This window comes from Sceloporus occidentalis, unplaced genomic scaffold (assembly GCF_023333645.1).
Source record: "Sceloporus occidentalis isolate IW3139 unplaced genomic scaffold, rSceOcc1.0.p SCAF_8, whole genome shotgun sequence".
In the NCBI taxonomy this organism is placed as follows: Eukaryota; Metazoa; Chordata; class Lepidosauria; order Squamata; family Phrynosomatidae; genus Sceloporus; species Sceloporus occidentalis.
In genome coordinates this window covers 42,378,112-42,397,817 of record NW_028316988.1, presented here as the reverse complement: position 1 = coordinate 42,397,817, position 19,706 = coordinate 42,378,112, and the positions used below count along the sequence as shown (strand labels likewise).

Below are 19,706 nucleotides of genomic sequence, written 5' to 3'. Positions count from 1 at the left end.
ACCCTGTTAACTGGGGATGCTATGAGTTGGAGTCCAAAGCATATGGAGACCACTAGGCTGGGAAAAGCTTCATCCTTGCATCCAACCAGAATTTCTGACCACATGGCCATGTGTTGGGGATGCTTTGATTGAGATTTCCTGCATGGCAGAATGGGGGTGGACTGGATGGCCCTTGCGGTCTCTTCCAACTCTATGATTCTATGTGCAAAAACTAGCAGAATGCCATTCCCAAAAATGCCATCATCATTGTGTGCATGTACTAAAATAATAAGAAAAGACACACTTCAAACAAAAGCTCCGACTTCTTTCCTTTCCTGTTAAAAAAAGATACACACACACACACGAAAGAAATAAATCTACATCAACGATCAAAGTAGAAGGCAGCCTGCTCTGTCACTGAAGGAGGTGAAATTGCCACAATGTGAATGTCGCCTCCAACACACTCCGCAATTCAACTCCATCATTATCAACACATTTCATAGCTCTGACACAGCTGTTCCTCCCCTATGGGATGGCAAGCTACACTCCAGCAAGCCTCTCCCGTTTGCTGCCTTCTTAAAAGAGCAGGAGAGAACAAAGAGCCTTCCTCTCCCCGCCCTGAGACACTTCTTTTCAGTCTTTCAATGCAAAATATAATTACCATTATCTAATATTAGCCATGTTAATATTAGCAATCAAAAAATTTACTTCCCGGAGTAGGATATAGCAGCATTCGATAATCCAGGCCCTGAGAACTTGCGTAACTCACTGTTGCGCCTCAAATGTCTCCCCATCAAGATGAGGAGGAGATGAGTTCAGGGGCTTGGGATTCACAGGGACAGAGGAAGATGTGCGCTGTGTCAGACGTCAAGGTGATGGTTTTTACATCTAAGGAACATGGACTGGGTTACGTAGCTGCAAATGTTGACAAGAGAACCAACAGAGGAAGTGATGGCAGAAGGACGCTACCAACTAAGGGCCCTTTGACACTATGCAATTGTATTACAATGATTCCATTTTAACTGCCATAGCTCCATCCTATGGAAACCTAGGGTTTGTAATTTAGGGAAGCACTAGAGCTCTCTGGCCATGGCTCTAAACACTCCTGCTTAAACTGCAGGTCCCAGGATCCCACAGAACAGAATCATGGCAGTTAAAGCGGAATCACCACACTATAATTGTGTTGTTTGAATGGGCCTAAAGTCAAAGCATGTGTAGATAATGTAGACACATATGTTCTTCCTGTCCTCCTTCTCCTGTTGTCTTCCCAGGAGCAAGGATCTGTCCTCTCGTCCACTGCAGATGATGTGCAGATGATGATGATGATGCAGGTGACGGCAGTATATTAACAATACATTCTCCACCTCAACCTCTAAGAAGGAATTAACTTTCATACCTGATGTACAGAAGGACTTTTTCTGCAGCACAACCATGGATCTCCCTCCCAAGGAATGCCAGACTGGCTCCATCCCTGCTGAACGTTCAGGGTGAAGTGCAAACTATATTATTTCATATGGTTGATCGTTCATAGAGAACCATCTAGGCCAGGGATCGGCAACAGTGGATGGTTAGGGGAGAACTTGGAGGGCAGCCCCCTCCATTGCACTCACTCCCACAAAAAGTGTCTCCTAGGGGATATTCTCATTATCTTTTTTGGCCTTCCTAGAAGGCATTTTGGGTCATTTTGAGAAATAAAATTGCAAACATTTATTTTGATCCCTGGTGGGTCCAGGGGGGCTTCCATAGTGGGAATGCCCTCCAAAACCTTTGCAGAAAACCCCCAAAATGGCTCCTTGTAGACCCTGGGGGAGCCACATACATCCCACTGGCGACACTTTACTGACTTCTGCTCTAAGCCTTATTCAGGCATTCTAAATTGCTTTAACTAAACACATATACCTTGGTTCTAGTGTCTGGTTTGTGTCACTCTTCTCACCTGGAGAATAGGAGTCTCAGTCCAAAAGCTTCCCCTGGGTGCTCTCTCTGTGAACCTGGAGACTGGAAAAATCAGGGCTCAGGCTCACACAATGTGTACTGTGTATTCCTGAATGGGAGAGGATTGGACTAGTTGGGCCTTGTGGTCTCTTCCAACTCCATAATTCTATTATGTGCACAGAAGGCTGTTTGCTTCAAATTGTTGGAGAACAACTTCCACTTTGCTTTCCCCAACGCCACCACGACCGCTCCAACAGACAACCTACACCCAAACTGTAACCATCCACTCTTGGAGGACGGCATGCAAAATTCTGAAAAAGAGGCCATCCTTACGAAAGAAACACAGTTAAAAGCAGTTATTAGAGATGGAAGAGTTTCAAATGCAAGGCGGAGAGGCCCACTGCGCCTTGCAGAGCACCTTCTATAATCTTATATTAATGCATGGTGAAATTTTAATAAAACGAAAGGACTCGCAGAGCACTCACATTCTGCTCTTTTCCTTGAGCAAGAGACGGTTTAATTAGCTGAGGCTCATTGTACAAAATGGGGGCTGTGGGTGCAGGTTGCATTTCTAATAGAGCCACCCCATCCAAACCCACTTTAGATTACTGATAAATGACATAACCCTGCCGTACAAAGCTGAATTTGGCTAGGACTTCCAAAGTGCATCTGCCATCCCACACCCCCTATTTCACAAGGCTAAGATGAACTCTCCAGTACAGTCGCTCTCACTGTCCCTGATAATGGGAGGATCGGAGGCCAAGGACACAAGAGTCAGCAACTAGGACACAAATGTCAGAAGGCATGAAACGGGTGCAACTGAACACAGCAAAAGGATCCATTTCTGATGTTACTCACTGGTGACGATGGGCAGGAAACAAATTCTCCTTCTCCGCCACATCTGAGTCTGCTCAGTGCAATCCAGGAGAGTTTTCTTCTTTGGCAAAAATGGGCAAAATTGGCCAAAAAGCTCATTGGATGTTGGCTCTGGGATGCAGCAGCTTGAACCCTCAAAGACCCGCACAGAAGGAGACTTTGCAGATACAACTTGCATGCATCTACTTTACATAGCATGCATTTATTAATTTAATTTGCAACTCCCCCTTCTCCCAATGGGTTAAAAAAAACCTATACAGCTAAAATCTATCATAATTTTAATTGATTGTTATCTTTCTAATTACATTTTATCTTTTTTAAATGTAGGGCTAACTTGTTTTAATACACTGAATATTTTGATTCTGTTTTAATGTTGTTGTTGTTGTTGTTGTTGTTATATTTATTTATATCCTACCTTTCTCCTGATATAGGGACTCAAGGTGGTTTGCTTTTTGGATGCTTTTAGTTGCAATGTTCATTTTTAAATTGGAAGCCACCTTGAATCCCGAATTTGGGAGAAAAGGCAGGATATAAATTAATCAACAACATAACAATCATCATCATCATCATCATCATCATCATCCTTGGCGGCAGTCCCACATCTCTGGAATATGCTGCCAATTATGGACTATAGAGTATTGCAAGCATTTTAGAAAATGCTTAAAGCCCTCTCATTTGTTTTTTATGGCTTACAAAAAGAAAATTATTGGTCTGGTCTTAATGTGTAATAAAAAGCGTAGTTCTGGCCTAAACAAAACGTAAGGAAAAAGACAGAAAGAAATGGAAAGAGGTGGTAAACTGGGCAGCCAAGGCTGAAAATTTTGTAGAAGGTGAGAAAAATGAGATTATTCCACATTACTAAATTTGAACAACAGCAAAATCCATCATAAGCTTGGGATTCTCTCTCTCTCTCTCTCTTTAAGGAATGTGTGCTTATGTATTTCCAACCATTGAGGAAAGAAAACTAATTCTGATGAAGTCCAGCCATCCCACTACACAATCTTATCTCTGACTAGGCACATGTGCATTCGCAGACATATTACAGCCTTTATTTGAACAGCCTGGTCGACGCATGTAATAGGAATGTAAACTGGCTAAGTCAGGCGCAAATGGAGGAAATAGGAGGCAGTGAATAAAGGAGCTCATTTTAATTCTGAGAATGGTAGTTCTATTGCATACATTCGTTTTTGTATTCAGATGGTTCTGTATGAAGCCATGCAGTGCAGCTACTATACTGAAGTAATTCTGAACCTGGTTGCTGCTTGGAAACCCTGTGTACTGTTCATCCTATGGGTTTCACAATGAAATAATGGTGAAGTATGTCCTGGGATAGTTCATAGGTAACCAAGAGTTCAGAAGCACAGTGGGCCCTTGGTATCCACTGGGGTTTGGTTCCAAGAACCAACATGGATACCAAAATCTGTGGATATTCAAGTCCCTTATATACAACGACATAGTAAGAGAGATCTTGTAGCACCTTTGAGACTAACAGAAAGAAAGAAGTTGGCAACATGAACTTTTGGAGACTCAGATACATTTGGTAATTCTGGAAGTAGACTTAAATCTACGAAAGTCTATGGAAGTCTAGGAAAGCTCATGCCACTAACTTCTTTCTTTCCATTAGTCTGTTTACACAGATAAAATCAAATTCTTGTTGTTAAATGACATCACGTTGACTTTGGTCTATGGCCACTTTATGCATGAGAGACCTCCAAGTCAACCTGTCATCCAGAGCCATGACTTCCATGGCTGAGTCTATCCAGCCTTCCTCTTTTCCTACTAGCTTCCACCTTGCAAGCATTGTTGTCTTTTCTAGCAAGTCATGTCTTTTCATAATATGTCCAAAGCACAAAGTACAAAGTACATGGTATGTCCAAGGCCATGATATGTCCGTATGTCTTTTCACAATATGTCCAAAGTACAACAGTCTCAGCCTGGTCATCTTGGCTTCTAGGGAGGGTTCATGCTTGATTTGTTCAAAGCCCAATTTATTTGTCTTTTTAGAAGTCCACAGTATCCGTAGGACTCTTCTCCAGCACATCTCAAATGAGGTTATTTCCTTCCTATTCACTTTCTTCAGTGTCCAGCATCCAGCTTTTACAATTTACATAGAAACTGTAAATGTGATGGAACAAAATATCAATTCCAATGAAAGTAGCCCCACTGAATCAATGAGACTTACATAAATACCGACTTGCAATTAATTCAGTTGGCATGCTTTTGTCAGGAAAGCCAATGGGTTTAGGCGGTAATGTTTTCAAGAATTCAAAGCATCATTCCAGTCCTGCTGATATTTCTTGGAAGTAAGCAGCGGTGGAGTTATGGATTTACGTGCATCTTTAAGTTCAAGCTCAAAAAGCTGAAAATCTAGATAGTGAGGCATATTAATCCGCAAGATTCAGCAACAAGAGTATTACAAACAAACAATAAGTCTCAGTATAGTTAATTGAGCAAGAGAAACTGGCGTTGGTGCTCCCATGTTGGAAGAGTTCCTTCTCAAGGCTTAAAATGAGAGCGATACGAAAAAGCATCTGCAATTTCCTCAGCAACAGATCTCAAAGTCAACCCAGAGAATGTCACTTTGCTAACACTGTTTCTCTTTATTGAGTGTGTTAATTAATAATGACAGCAAAATGCTTCTTCGTTCCAGCTCTCCAGAATATAAAAGAGCTCAGCCACAGAGCTACAATAGACGGATTGGCAGAACCCATTGCTATTTTGTTATTTGACACAGGCAGGTAAATGTGAAAGGAGATTATATGTGGACCCTGTAACCCAGCTCCTACAACTGGCATCTACACACAGTTCTTGTTGCTGTGAACCGACTACAACTGGCTTCTGTGTCCAGTTCTGGGCACCACAATTCAAAAAGGATGTTGCGAAACTGGAGCATGTGCAAAGGAGGGCAACCAAAATGGTGAAGGACTTGAAAACCATAAAACCCTATGAGAAATGACTCAGGGAGCTGGGGATGTTTAGCCTGGAGAAGAGAAGGTTAAGAGGGGATATGATAGCCTTGTTTAAATATTTGAAGGAATGTCACATTGAGGAGGCAAGAAGCTTGTTTTCTGTTACTCCAGAGAACAGGACCCAATGGAACAATGGATGCAAGCTCCAGGAAAAGAGATTCCACCTTAACATTAGGAGGAACCTCCTAACAGTAAGGGCTGTTCGACAGTGGAAGACACTCCTTCCTTGGAGTGTAGTGGAGTCTCCTTCCTTGGAGGTCTTTAAGCAGAGGCTGGATGGCCATCTGTCAATGGGGATGCTTTGATTGTGAGTTCCTGCATGGCAGAAGCGGGTTGGATTGGATGGCCTTTCTTGGGTCTCTTCCAACTCTATGATTCTATGATTCTCCTAGTTCAGCAAGATTATTTTGGAGCTCTTCTCCATTCCCTCCCCCTTTTTTGGTTTTAAATACTCTAAACAATCTGGGTAGTCAATTTATCAAATGGATGCAAGGACTATACGTATTAACCTCTCTCTTCAAAGTCATATTCTCTGCCATCTGCTTGCGATTATTCATATTGATTGGGCAATATTCAAAATCTCGTGCTGATGCTGTAAATGTGTGCAATTCTTCACGGCTTCATGCAAATGTGCACAGTCACTGGACAATTATGTGCGCTTGCCAGGCAAATCACATCCTTCTTGGCGCATGAATCTCAGCGCCGGGAGCAGAGATCCCCACAATGATCGCTTTCTTCGTTGTGATACTACCAGGAGTGTAACAGGGTAGCAGTTAGCCGAGCTGAGCTCTGGCACTTCTACTTCCCTTGCTCAAGTCTCTGACGCTGTTAAAATTCAACACCACACCACCAAATATAGTACAGCTTCTGAAGCCTCAGCTTGAGGGATGATGTATGACTAAGGACTACTGGAATAAAACATTGGGTAAATTGTGTGAATCCACACAGGGCTGGAGAATTGCATCTCTTATACAACTGGGCCCGCAACCCAGCTCTTTAGCTCATTCTACTACACAGGCCATTGGCTTTCATCCTTGAAATCTTTGGTGACCAATATGAACGCACTGCAATTCCCACAACTGCACCGCATGAATGGACAGACTGACAACAACTCTCCTTTATTCAAAGGAGAATCTGCTAGTGGAGAAAAACTACTCCTCTCTTCTCTCTCTCAAGACAGCTGATCAGAAGATTTATGTATTTGCTAGATTTTTATTCTGTGCTTCTGCCCAAAATGGACCTCAGATCAGCTTACAATAAAAAAGGCTGAAATACAAATATATTAAAACCATAGAAACAAACCCATTAAAAACACAATGAGAAGCACACCACAAAGATCAGTAACTTGCACCCGGCTGGTTAAAACGGTTCCAGCACCAACTGGTTTAAAAACCAAAGGCCTGTCTGAACAGGGATTGGACCTCTTGGTGCTGCTGAACATCTCTAAGGCTTTGACCCCAAAGCCACAACCGTCTTGGCGTATTGTAAAGTGCTTTACGCTGGGCTGCTTTAGAAAAGAGCTTGGAAAGGGCAGCTGTTGCAAAACACAGCTGCCAGGATGCGGAGGACCTCAGCCTGCAACTCCTCTTTTGCTCCAGTTACGTCGGCTATCAGTTCGTTTCCAAGTTGATTCCAACATGCTGGTTATTATTCTGAATGCTTTGAATAGCCTGGGACCAGGTTATCTATTGACAGCTTTTATCCATATCTTCCGCCTTGACATTTAGGTCACTAGCAGGGGCTCTGCCCAGGCATCAGCAATCCTGGTGAAGGTAAGGAATAGCACTTTTTCAATGGTCGCCCCTCAGTTATGGAACAGCTCCTTTGCGCCTTCAACCTTTGATGCAAACCTATAACAAACCTTTGAAACGTTTCCTAAATAGGTTGTAGTAACAGCTGTGTTGTGGGCTCAAATATGTGGTTGTTGCTTGCCTTCAAGTCATTTCTGACTTGTGGTGATCCTAGAGGCCAGGTTTTCTTGGCAAGATTTTTTCAGAGGTGCTTGGCCCTTGCTTTCCTCTGAGTCTGACCGCCAAAACACACTGCAGAAATAATCCAGTCTGACACTGCTTTAACTGCCCTGGCTCAGCATTCAGTAATTCTGGGAACAGCATTTAGCAACAGCATTTACATTTCTATACCACTCTGAAATATGGCCTACAGCACCTGGTATTCATTGGCAGTCTTTCATCCAAGTACGAACCAGGACTCAGACTGCTTAGTATCCAAGATCAGTGGGACCTTGGTGCCATTCGGGTATTTAGACCTTTTCACAGACAATAGGGATGTGCAATTCTTAAATAAAACACACAAAAGCTGTGGGTAAAACTGAGGCCCTGTAGCCAAATGGAGGATGCAACAGCAGAAGTCCTATTTTAATGGGAAAATTACTAAATTGGCTCTAGTTTATATTTTAAAGGGGGAGATTCACAAGGAACTCAACTGCAGCTACGAATACCATACCCTACATACAAAATATAATTGAAACCCAGGAAATCCCGAGGTTTAGTCATAACATACAAATGAATTCCTTCAAGAAAGAGGCACTCTTCTTATTAAGCTGAACATCTGGGTTTCGCTGTAAGACATGGTTCCAAATTTGGAGCCATTTATCCTAAATGTCTGAGAAAGGTTATGGCATCTTTTGAAGATTAATGTGGAGGAAAACTAAACATGGCCTGGCGCGTATTGCACAGTATGGGGACGCTCTGTGATGCACACAAGCTAGGACTCATTACCTCCATTATACAAAAGTCACATCATTTCTTGATCACCACATCCATGCCAAGCCATTAATTCTGCCTTAAAGACAGGCAAAGGAACTCTGGACCTTGCAGGCGGAGAGGCATAGAAAGCAGCTATTTTCCGAAAGGGTTTTGCAAAGCCAACAATATTGCTGGAGGGTCTTGGCTTGAGTATTAGGATCGCTTCCTTTTAGAAATTAGCCACGCGGCAGTACTTTCTCTCACATATTCCTACCTCTCCTCTAAAAGGGGACAGACATGACTCCCCTGCTGCCATCAAACTGAACAATTCTGGGCCAGAAGATCCAATGGCCAGATCTGGCTTAAGGCAGGTTCTTCTATTCCTATCTGCTGGGCCTTATTTGTCAAATAATACATACAAACATATCTATGTAAGTTACTAGATTTTCATGAAGACTTCTGAAAAACGTTTAGATTTTTCTTTCTCCAAAGGGTACAAAACAGTCAGGGCTATGAAGAAGAAAGCGGGAGAAACAGACACGGAAAGGTTGGGCCATTTCAGGATCACGGAGGAGAGATCTGACGTTGCCACCTTTTACTGGATTTTGAGAGTGTTGTTTAATTGCTCCTGTCAATAGCTGCTTATGGCATTTTCTAATCACTGACGGATTAAAAAAACACCCTAAATAAATGCAGCAAATAAGAGAATAATTAAAACAACCTTCATTTGGCAGCCAGAATGTGTGAACTGGCCCAACTGGCTGCTCTCTAAAGATAGACTAAAGGTCAAACCAGACATTACTTTAACAGTGTGATTACAAACATATCTAGGGTTTCTACTCCCACACTCAAATCATATACTAGGGATGGTGAAGGGGAGCATTTTCATCAGGACTGCTGGATGTGTAGAGAGGAAGCTTAACCCTTCTTTCTCCTGATGAAAACCACAAACAGATACAGCCCAGGGCAGTAACTAGGCCAGAGGGATTAAAGTTCCCATCAGCCACTGAACTGGGTTTTGTTGTTAAGATCACGGCTTGAGAGGGAAGGACAACAGCCCTTCGGTCACAGTGAAAATCAGCCCCTACAAACCTACTACAATAGGCTTAGACTTTTCTGGATTTGATTATCTGCAGTTTTGATTAATACATTCTCTCTAGGAACTTTAGGTCTTCCAGCGCAACTCTGCCAGAAGTTGACCATAGAGTTGTGCTGGAGAACCTAGAAGTTCCTGGATAAAACACTTCTCTAGGCACCTGTAGGTCCTCCCAGCATGATTCTATGATCATCTTCTGGCAGATGTTGACCACAGAGTTGCACTGGAGGAGCTGGAGATGTCTAAAGAGGTGTTCTCTTCAGTAAAAAGAATAGGGTTGTTTTTTTTAATTTGTGGCTTTCCCACATCCATAGGGATCCTTCACCCTAATCCCAGTGAATGTGGAAGGACCACTGCATTTAATTTTTTAAAACATATATGGCTGCCTATTTGAACTCTAAGGAGACTGAGGATGCATCCAAACTGCAATAACCCGGCTTGCCACCACTTTAACTGCCATGGCTCCATGCTGTGGAATTCTGGAAAGTGTAGTTGTTGCAGCATCAGAACATCTGTGGAACTTGGTCATGGCAAGGAATAGCAGTGAAGGAGCCACTGGATCTTGAACAAGAAACGCTGAGCAATCAAGCAATTGGCATCCCAGGGTCAAGCGGCTATAAATCCCACACCAGCTGCTGGAAGTTTTTGTTGTTCCCAACTCCTTGCGCATTTCCTTCACATGGATTTATTTGGATTCTTGATGTTTGAAGTGTCTTTCCCCTGTGGCTTTGGTTATTGTGATTGCTGGACTTTGGAACAGCTGAGACCTCACAAATATACCTCTCTTGGCAAACTCTCTTGACTACCTGTGTATGACCTGAACTGGCTCAACACACTTGCAAATCCTTCTCTGCATTATAACCTTCCTGGCACTTGTTGCCTGTAGGCACAGGACACTGCTTCTCCAATGCTCTTCCTTGCTCAGAGCCACTGCATTCGCCATCTTTTTCTTCCTGGCCTCACCAGGTGTTACATCTCAACCAAATCACTACATGAGTAGAAGAGTCTTCCATAATACTCTCAAAGAAGAGGTTTCAAATTTGGAGAAGAAAAAATGCGCTGCAGGGGCCGAACCTTGGTTGATCCTATGTTTATTCCATTCCAACATGATGAAATGAGGGGCATCAAACTGCAACGTTCATTTAAGGCAGATTAAGGCTGTCAGTCAACATAGTTTTGTTGTTTGTTGCGATTTTTTTACTGTTCTTTTTTTGTTGTAGAAATAATCAATTCAGTTCTGCTTTTAAGATATATTTAGAACAGGTTTTAAAGAGAGAACTTCTTCAAAGATTTCTGTAAAACATGAAATGCATTTCCTTGCGCAAAGAGAATAAATTGCTACTTTAACTTTCTCTCATTGTCTATTCGCCTGCAATTTCCACCTCATTTACCACTTTTTCTGCGCATCTTCCCCTTTTGTTTAGTCTTACCTCTGGCATTCCTTTAATTTCTATTCAGAGATACCTGACACCTTTGCATTAAAACCCACAATACCTATAATGGATGTGTTTCTGAGGAATACTTGCAGAAAGGATGGAGGAAGACAAGCATCCTTCCCTGTTCCACTTGACAGATTCTGGGAAAGGATTTTTCATCTACTAACAGAAGGCATTTTTGAGTCCTTCTGGTAGCAAGGCTCCCTTCCCCATTTAGTTCAAAGCAAGTCAATGTTGGAGCTATACTTCCAAAAAGCAAGCAAGTTCAACTCCCCTTCCTCCATTTTTCAGTACACGGCCAGACTGACGGACCCTTCTTAACTAAAGGAAGTCTTGCTGCGTTTTAACAAGCTTAGTCCCACGTAAGCCAAGTAAGTCCTAAAACATGACTTTCTGATAAAGAATACACCCTTAAGATATAAAGCTTCCCCACTACTGAGCAGTCAATCTGTAAATGATTTCTCGTTCAGACCTTATCTCAAAAGGGAAGTTCAGTGACATGTTCTGCAAGGCTAATGGAAACTGTGCTGAATGTTGTACTACTCCACTCATAAATACCAAATCATACTTCCTCCAGTCCAAAAACAATGGCAACTGTTTGCCAATGAGTTGTAATGGCCCACAGTACCAGAAGCTGGGGTAGAACCCTTGTCCCTTGCTCAGAATGGAGGTTCAGGTGGAAACAGGAACCATGGATGTGTCCATGGTTAAAATCTACTAAGGAAGACACATAGTTTGCTTTTAGGGGGCATACCTTAACTTCCCCCTTCTTTATAACAAATCTAAGACCACAGTGCATTTCTTGTGTTTATTTGGGGGTGAAGGTTAAGATACAAGAAGAGTCCATCAATGTGTCCCTATTTTAGATAGCTTGGGAAGGGATCTGGAATCTGACTTTCCTTCCTTTGGGGTATATAGCGCCAACCCTTAACATTTCAAAGTGGACTTTTTGCAGCGGGAGCCGGTTCTGCTTTGAAATCCAGGAAGACATGGAACATATATGTATAGTATATAGTGGCTAGCACATACGAAAAACGGGAACTTAAGAGCATGGACACACTCCCACCTATCTGCTCCCACATATTCAGAAAATGTAATCAAGCATATACTTTAGTTCTAATTTCCTGCAGAGATGGTCTTCCTGGTTTTGACCAGCTCTATGAGACTTTGACAGCGCTGCCTTTCCATTTTAAAGGGCTGACTTATGTGGTACTTAATATGCTTGGCGTTGCACAGGGCCATCAAGGAATGGCACGCTGCATTGATTGACATAAGCGACAAAAAAGCAGTTCCCAGCTGACAGAAGCTAAATTTCAGGAGTAAGAAAGACAGCTAAAAAAAGGAAATATTTCAAGGGTATTGTCTGGAAGGACATGAGACCACAGCCCTGTTGCTGTGGTTGTTGTTGTGTGCCTTCAAGGGGCTTCCAACTTATGGTGATCCTCAGGTGAAGCTATCATGGGGTTTTCTTGGCCAGATTTGTTCCGAGGGGATTTGAGATTACCTTCCTGTCAGGTTGAGAGAGGGTGACTTGTCTAAGGTTTCCATAGCCAAATGGGGATTCGAATTCTGATCTGTAGAGTCTTATTCCAACATTCAAACCATTGGATCATGCTGGCTCTTCCACTGCCCGGTATCTGAAGCAGGCCTAGGTCCAGTCAGTGTCTGAAATCTCCTGGGGACCACATGGTTTGGGTTTGACAATGGAAAAAAGGTGGAAATGTAAAACCTATAGATGTGAAAATCTGTTGGTTTTGATTTAGCTGAGTTTTGTAAGTCACACCTGCATTTTGCTCCCATCCTTGTTTCTGTGCTGGGTTCAGACACTTTGTGGTTTTTTCTTTGTGCAATGCGATTCACATTTTAAACCATTTCTTCTTGAATTTGCACACTTCAGAACTACCTAATTCATGTAACTTCATTTTCAGAACAAGATCTTTTTTCCCTCCCTTTTTATACTTGGCACACTCTGCAAAACATGCACACAACTTCGTACAGTCCTCACTTTCTTCTGCTCTCCCAAAACTGCACCGGCTGTTCTGCTTTATTCCCTAGGCAGGCCAATCTGCTGGTTTTATGTTGCTTTTTAATAAAGGGGAGACTTGAAAATGAAAAGAAACACAACGAGAACAGCCAAAGAACCAGTGTTCTTCTTTACCATTCAACATTTTATTGCATTACGGGTTGAGACTAATTCCAAACTCCAAAATACTGTGTTTCGTGCACAAAATTATTAAAAATACTGTGTATAAAATTAACGTCATGCTATGTGTATAAGGTGCATGTGAAACATAAATAAGTTTCAATGTTTAGAGTTGGGTCTCATCTCCAAGATATCACATGATGTATATGGAAATATTCCAAAATCCAAAAGAAGCCCAAAACACTTCTGGTCCCAAACATTTTGGATGAAGCAGGCTCAACTTGTATTTAAAAATTAAAGTCACTAGCTGTGGCATGGCCTACGTTCCTGTGAAATTTTAGCTAGTTTTGGATAGATGTACGCTGGTGGCCCTATGTGCAACCTTACTTGAACCATGGTTATATTCCAAAGGGATCAAAATAACTCTCTCACGAACAAAGGCCACTTTCTTGGCATCCAGGGGTGGCCATTCTAGTTTTCAGTATGAACTTTAGATGCAATATCCAAGTTGGCAAGCCTACTGGAGGATGAAAGTTCAGACAAAATCATGGAATCACCGCCCAGCAGACTGACACCGAATGTCACCCGCGATCTGCTGTTTGCATCCATCATTCCTGCTGGTAATGCAACATGTGGATTATTGCAGCTCAGAGTTTGAAATTCTGGGGGAACGGAGACTTGGTTTTCAATCTACTTTGCTAAATTTCTACTAATTGCTTTTAACACACTTCTTCCGCCGGTATCTTCACAGCTTAACGCCTCACGGTCATTCCCACGGGAGTTTTTTTCAGAAAGAAAATGAAATCTAAATACATTCCACTGATGTAATTGCTATTGGCCTTTGTAACAGATACTCCCTTCCCAACCAATAACTGCTTTAATCAAAGGTTTTTTTAAGATTAATGAAAACCAGGAGAATATACCGAGGTCCTATAAATAGCTTGAAAAGCCAGGAAAGTGAGTAAATTGTTAACCCAAGCTGTTCTATAGATAGAATGATTAGAAGACTCATTTTTATGAGGTTTCCAAGTACAATCTAATCCTAGGAGCATCAGGTTTGGGGAAATCATGGAAGCCAAGTGCAAACAATTGACAAATGTTGTTCGATTCCACAAAGAAACCTGGTAGTGACCTGAGTAACCTAGACCTCCTTGCCTCATAGAACAGGGACTGTCGAGTGCTGGTTTTTAACTGCATGAGCAGAAGATGGCAAACATCCTCTGCATGGTCCAGGTTTTGACAGATATGGCAGTCAACGTCAGACAGAGAGGGACACAAAGCCTCAGTGCAGTGTGTCTTAATAGTACAGTCGCCCCTCCTACTGTGCAGATCTGGGATCTGCAGCCTTGAATAGTCACGGAGGGGCGACCTCCATTGTTTCCAATGGGGTGTGCCCCCGCAGCATGCACCCTGCATGCGCTCACGGGCATGCGCCCCATTCAAACCTATCAGGCTTGGATATGTGTGAGCCTCATGAAAACAGAGAGCCAACTGTATTTTGAGCAGGGTTAAGGAGATGGTGGTCACCTAATGCACAAAGCTAAGCAAAGAAAGGAGAGGGGAAATATGGGCAAGGGACCATATTAGCCCCACATATAACATGTGGATTACTGCAGCTCAGAGTTTGAAATCCTAGGGAATGGAGACTTGATTTTCAATAATGCAATAATACACAGGAGACACTGGAAGACTGTACCCCCTGTTGCACTTATTCCCACAAAATGGATGGATGGATGAATGAATGAATGAATGAATTAATTAATTAATTAATTTGGACGCCCAAATGCTCTCTTGGAGGCATAGAGACATTTGCACCATGTTACAGGGGCAGGAACATGCTCAACCCCAAAACAAATGACTCCCAAATTGCATCTAGCCGCTAGCAAACAAACCACAGTTGCAGGGATGAGTTTGGATGCAAGACGAAGCCAGAATGGAACAAACCAAAAATTAGCTTACCATTAGTAAGCGGAACCACTTTCACAAAACCCACACACTCCTGGTTTACACAGAGAGAATCACACACTACGTCCCAACACACAAACTTGCAATACAACACTCAAAGTGTCAGCTTGCATAATTATTTTCAAAAAAGAAAACTCCCTTGGCAGCATTCAGCATGCTTGATGGTTCCTTTCCAGAGTCACTTGGGACATTTTGGACGGTTCTTTTTTAGATTTCAGTTAACCTTATTTGCTCCTGAGTCAATTACATATCATAAAAATGGATTCCCTGCAAAAAGCCTTTTCATTTTGACAAATCCACCCTCGGCTCCAACTCCTCCGTTTCGGCGCTCACCTAGAAATTTCAATCAAGTAGAACTGGGAAAGTCAAACGGCTGAAGAAGTTCCAGTGTTGTGTGAAGTTTCCCAGGAGTTATCCATTTAAGGCACTTTACAGAGCATTTCTCTAGAAACTCCATTTCCCTCCTCTCTGGAGGATATCTTGCCTCCAGAGAAAACCTTTAACGCAACCCTTGAAGAAAACCGCTGGCATTCTTCTACAATTAAAAAAAGGAACATTTTTAAAAAGTGCAAAGGCATTCCAAATGTAATAATGTGAATATGGCAAGGAGGCGGAGGAGAAAATCTTAATAGCTTCAGCTACAAACACAGTAATATCACACATTAAGAGGCAAGGAGGAGCTATGTTGTCTCACAGGATGGTCTGGTCACTAGTTAGAAGGGGATAACACTACAAAGTGGTTTGCAAAGGCCTTTATGAAGTGCGACACATTAGACTGATGGAAAGCAACAGGACCTTCCCTGCTTCTGCACCTCACCAAGTGGCACTTTGTAGCACACTCCCTTTGAACACAAAGGTTAGAGTCATAGAATCATAAAGTTGGAAGAGACCACAAAGGCCATCCAGTTCAACCCTCTGCCATGCAGGAATACTATCTCGTTCTTAGGATTAATGCTGGAGCGCGACTCTGGAGACCAGGGTTCGACTCCCGGCTCAGCCATGGAACCCACTGGTGACCTTGGGCAAGTCACACTCTCAGCATCAGCAAAAAATCAGTCAAGCAGAGAAGCAAACTGGGTTTTGCCCTTTTAACCCATGTCTCTGGAGTGATGTTGAAGGAGCTGTTTCAGGTGCCGAAGCTTGGATACCTCTGCAGACTGCAGAACCTGTTTGGGGAATTGATTTAGCACCCCAGAGAAGAATTTTACAGTGCAGCCTGGATCCCAGGATGGTTTCACACAAACTCCAACCATCATGGAAGCCCACAAGAGCTGCCACTGTTTTTAACATCTTTTCACTAGTTATAGGCCTTGTTAGAGATGGGTCAAAGGCCATGATAGCTTAAAAAGCCAGTTCAGGGAGATAGGATGGAGAGCAGGAAAGCGGCAGGTGGAGAACAGGTGAGTCAACCATGTCCAAAACAAGCTTTGGAGTGAAATGTGGATGCGGTTCTGCAAGACTGCAATTGAAGGTGTTCACACATAGAATAGAATAGAAGTATATTGTTAAAAGCTAAAAGCCGTTCACACATAATGCACAGTTTGTAGTTTTTTGTGGGTTTTCTGGGGCTATGTGGCCATGTTCTAGAAGAGTTTATTCCTGATGTTTTGCCAGCATCTGTGGCTGGCATCTTCTCTGAAGATCTTCCTCTGAAGATGCCAGCCACAGCTGATGGAGAAATGTCAGGAATAAACTCTTCTAGAACATGGCCACATAGCCTGAAAAACCTACAAAAACTATGGATGCCGGCCATGAAAGCCTATGACGTCACAATGCACAGTTTGCCCCAATGTCAGCACAACTGTCAACTAGACACAAGACACCGCCTGCATGTGCGTGCACTCACAAACACACACACACATATACATATCCCCTCATTGTGTGCAATGCAAATTTAGTTTGCTCAGAGATCAACTCGAGTCCTTTTCTAAACAGACCATTTTAAAAGAAAAACAAGCCCCAAAGAATAATAAAATGCTGCTTACAGGAACAGAGTGAAACGACTGTGATTTCTCTTGAAACGAGTGTGATTCTCAGATTTAATTATCAAGGCACACGAACCGCAGGTATCAATGCCCGAGAGATAAAGCGCAAACAGTGCAATTATTCCCTGCTCTCCCCCTTTCAGCACATGGCTTCCAGGCATGCCAAGGTCAGAACACAGAGATGCAACACAAAGATTTTATTCCTTTTCATTAGAGACACGGAGGGCCACCTCGCATTGTAACCGCAGAAGAGCGACAAAGCAAAAGCTTGGCACGGTGAAGATGAATGCACAGCCGAAAGATCAGAAAAGAACTGTATGAAATTACAAGAAGTGAATTCAACATGCATCCTCCTTAACCAAATTGTCTCTTCACTGCTATGGAGTCCCGCTGAGCCCCACTGAACAGAATACACAGATATTCCGGTCTGTTTAAAATGCATCCTCTCTTCATTAATAGACACAACTGCCTGAGGGGGTCAAGAACGGGATATTGTTTATTTATTATGTTTTTAATATTCTCCTTTCCTCCAAGGAGTTCACAGGAGCGTACAGAGTTCTCATTTGTTCCCTCATTTTGTCCTTTCAACAACCCAAGGAGCTAAGTCAGGCTGAGTGACTGTGTTTGAAGGCAACTGTCCCCAAACTTTGATCTTCCAGATGTTTTGGACTTCATCTCCCAGAAGTACCAGCCAATTTAGCCAACAGTCAGGAGTTCTGACTGGAGGACCAAAGTTTGGGAACCACTGGTTGAAGTCCAAACACAGTTAGGCACAAGATGTTCATGTTCTCCAGGTTCCAGACACTGCACCATTAATACTAGATTGAAATATTCCAGAGGGTCCTATTCTCAAGCTGAAAAAGAAAGGAAGGAATTGTCTATGGGATCACAGAGCGCTTAAAATGAACGTTCTTCAAGGAGAACAGCAAAGCGTCTTTATCCACAGCTTCACAGGTAAGAACCTGTGGCTCCCTCCTTTAAGTTCCACAGTTTTTAACCACTATGCCCACTGGATCCCACTAATTCATTTTTGCTAGTTTGTGTTTTGTTAGAGTGTTTACTTTTCTCATATTTGTTCTAAGGGGAAGAGCTAAACATTTCTGGAGCTAGTGACAAAAGAGGAGGATCAAGTTCTAACAACTTCAGATGAGGGATCTATTCTGTGTATATCACTCTAAGCAGTGTATATATACTCCTTTTTGGCATCCCCAGGAAGGACAAGGAGCTGAATGAATGGCAAAATACCAGGCAAATGTGAAATGCAAGCCAACTTACTGTGCAACCATGCCTCGAAAAGGAGTGCCCATAAGCTCATCTAGAAGACGACCCTCCTTCTCTCCTGCTGGCCTCCATCACTTCCAGGAATCGTAGGAGGAAGGTAGATCTGCAAATACCATCAAGAGAAGGCAGAATGTGAGGAGATGGTGCCATTATGGGTTAGGGGCACATGATATAAAAGTACAGGTGGATCAGAGAGGAAAACATGGATTTGTAAACTGGATTCACCAAAACTGACAATTGGCTGCTCAAGCAACATCGCTTCTTGGTAAAAGGTCAAGATCTATGATGACAGAGTGGTGTGATTTCCCCATTCTCCTGTATCCTTTAATGAGTCACTGCCTTTTTAAGGTTGGAGAGGAGAGAAACAGGGGCCAATGCTTAGCTTCAGCAGTGCTGCATTGTTCAGGCAGAACTGAAGGCAATGCTAAACTCTGGGAGGCCACTGAAAATGGTAGCCCTGAATTAGACTCTCTCACTTCTTCACCTAACACCTCCTGGACTTATCCATTCCATGACACACATATAGACAGACACATACAAATACATGCACAATCTAAATACTCCACACAAATGGCCATGTTGGTTAAGAATTCTGGGAGCTGTAGTCCAAAAAGGCAGCCTTTCCAAGATGCATTCCCTGGCCACTCAAAGTCCTGCTAGGTCTTCTCAACCCACTTTCCCCACCTCATTGTTACCCATCATAATGGCAGCAGAGGACCACAGCCAAGGCAGTTAAGCTGAGGACGGTGTCAACCATTTGCCAGGAAGACCCCCGTTGCCCAGGAAAAGACCCAGCTTAGATAGGAAGCTGGAGAGAGGCGATGGCCAGCCAGGTTGGGTCAGCATTGCTCTGTGCAATGCAATACAATGTTTTATGGAATGTATTTGTGATTGTAATTGTATTGTTATATGATGCGATGTATATTTTTCTCTTGAATCTGTGAACCGCTTTGATCTTATTGGAAAAGCAGTATAGAAATAAAGATATTATTATTATTATCATCATCATCATCATCATCATCATCATCATCATCATCATCATCATCATCATCATCATCTACGGGTTCCTAGTTGTAGCTCCCGACAACTGGTACTATCAGAACAGATTCATCCACAAGGCAAAGGTTCCCATGGTGTCAATTCCAACTTATGGCAACCCTATCCTATACTTTCCCCCCTGCAAGATTTATTCCAAGGGAAAGGTTTCTCATAGTCTTCCCCTGAGGCTGAGAGGTGTCCAGGGCCACCCAATGGCTTTCCATGACTGAATGGAGATTCTGGTCTCCCAGGGCCCTAATCCAGCACTCAAAGCCCTAGTACACTACAATGCCTTTCT

The 19,706-nt window shown here is 42.8% G+C and overlaps 1 protein-coding gene across 1 annotated transcript in view; it reads right to left on the bottom strand.

Annotated features, from left to right (window-relative positions):
- The window catches only part of LOC149308761 (neurite extension and migration factor-like), a 179,081-nt gene that overhangs the window by 68,853 nt on the left and 90,522 nt on the right, over window positions 1-19,706 (bottom strand). The window contains exon 2 of the mRNA XM_089536417.1: window positions 18,365-18,473. The gene's annotated coding sequence lies outside the window, so the exon portion shown is untranslated. The remainder of the gene's footprint in view (window positions 1-18,364; window positions 18,474-19,706) is intronic.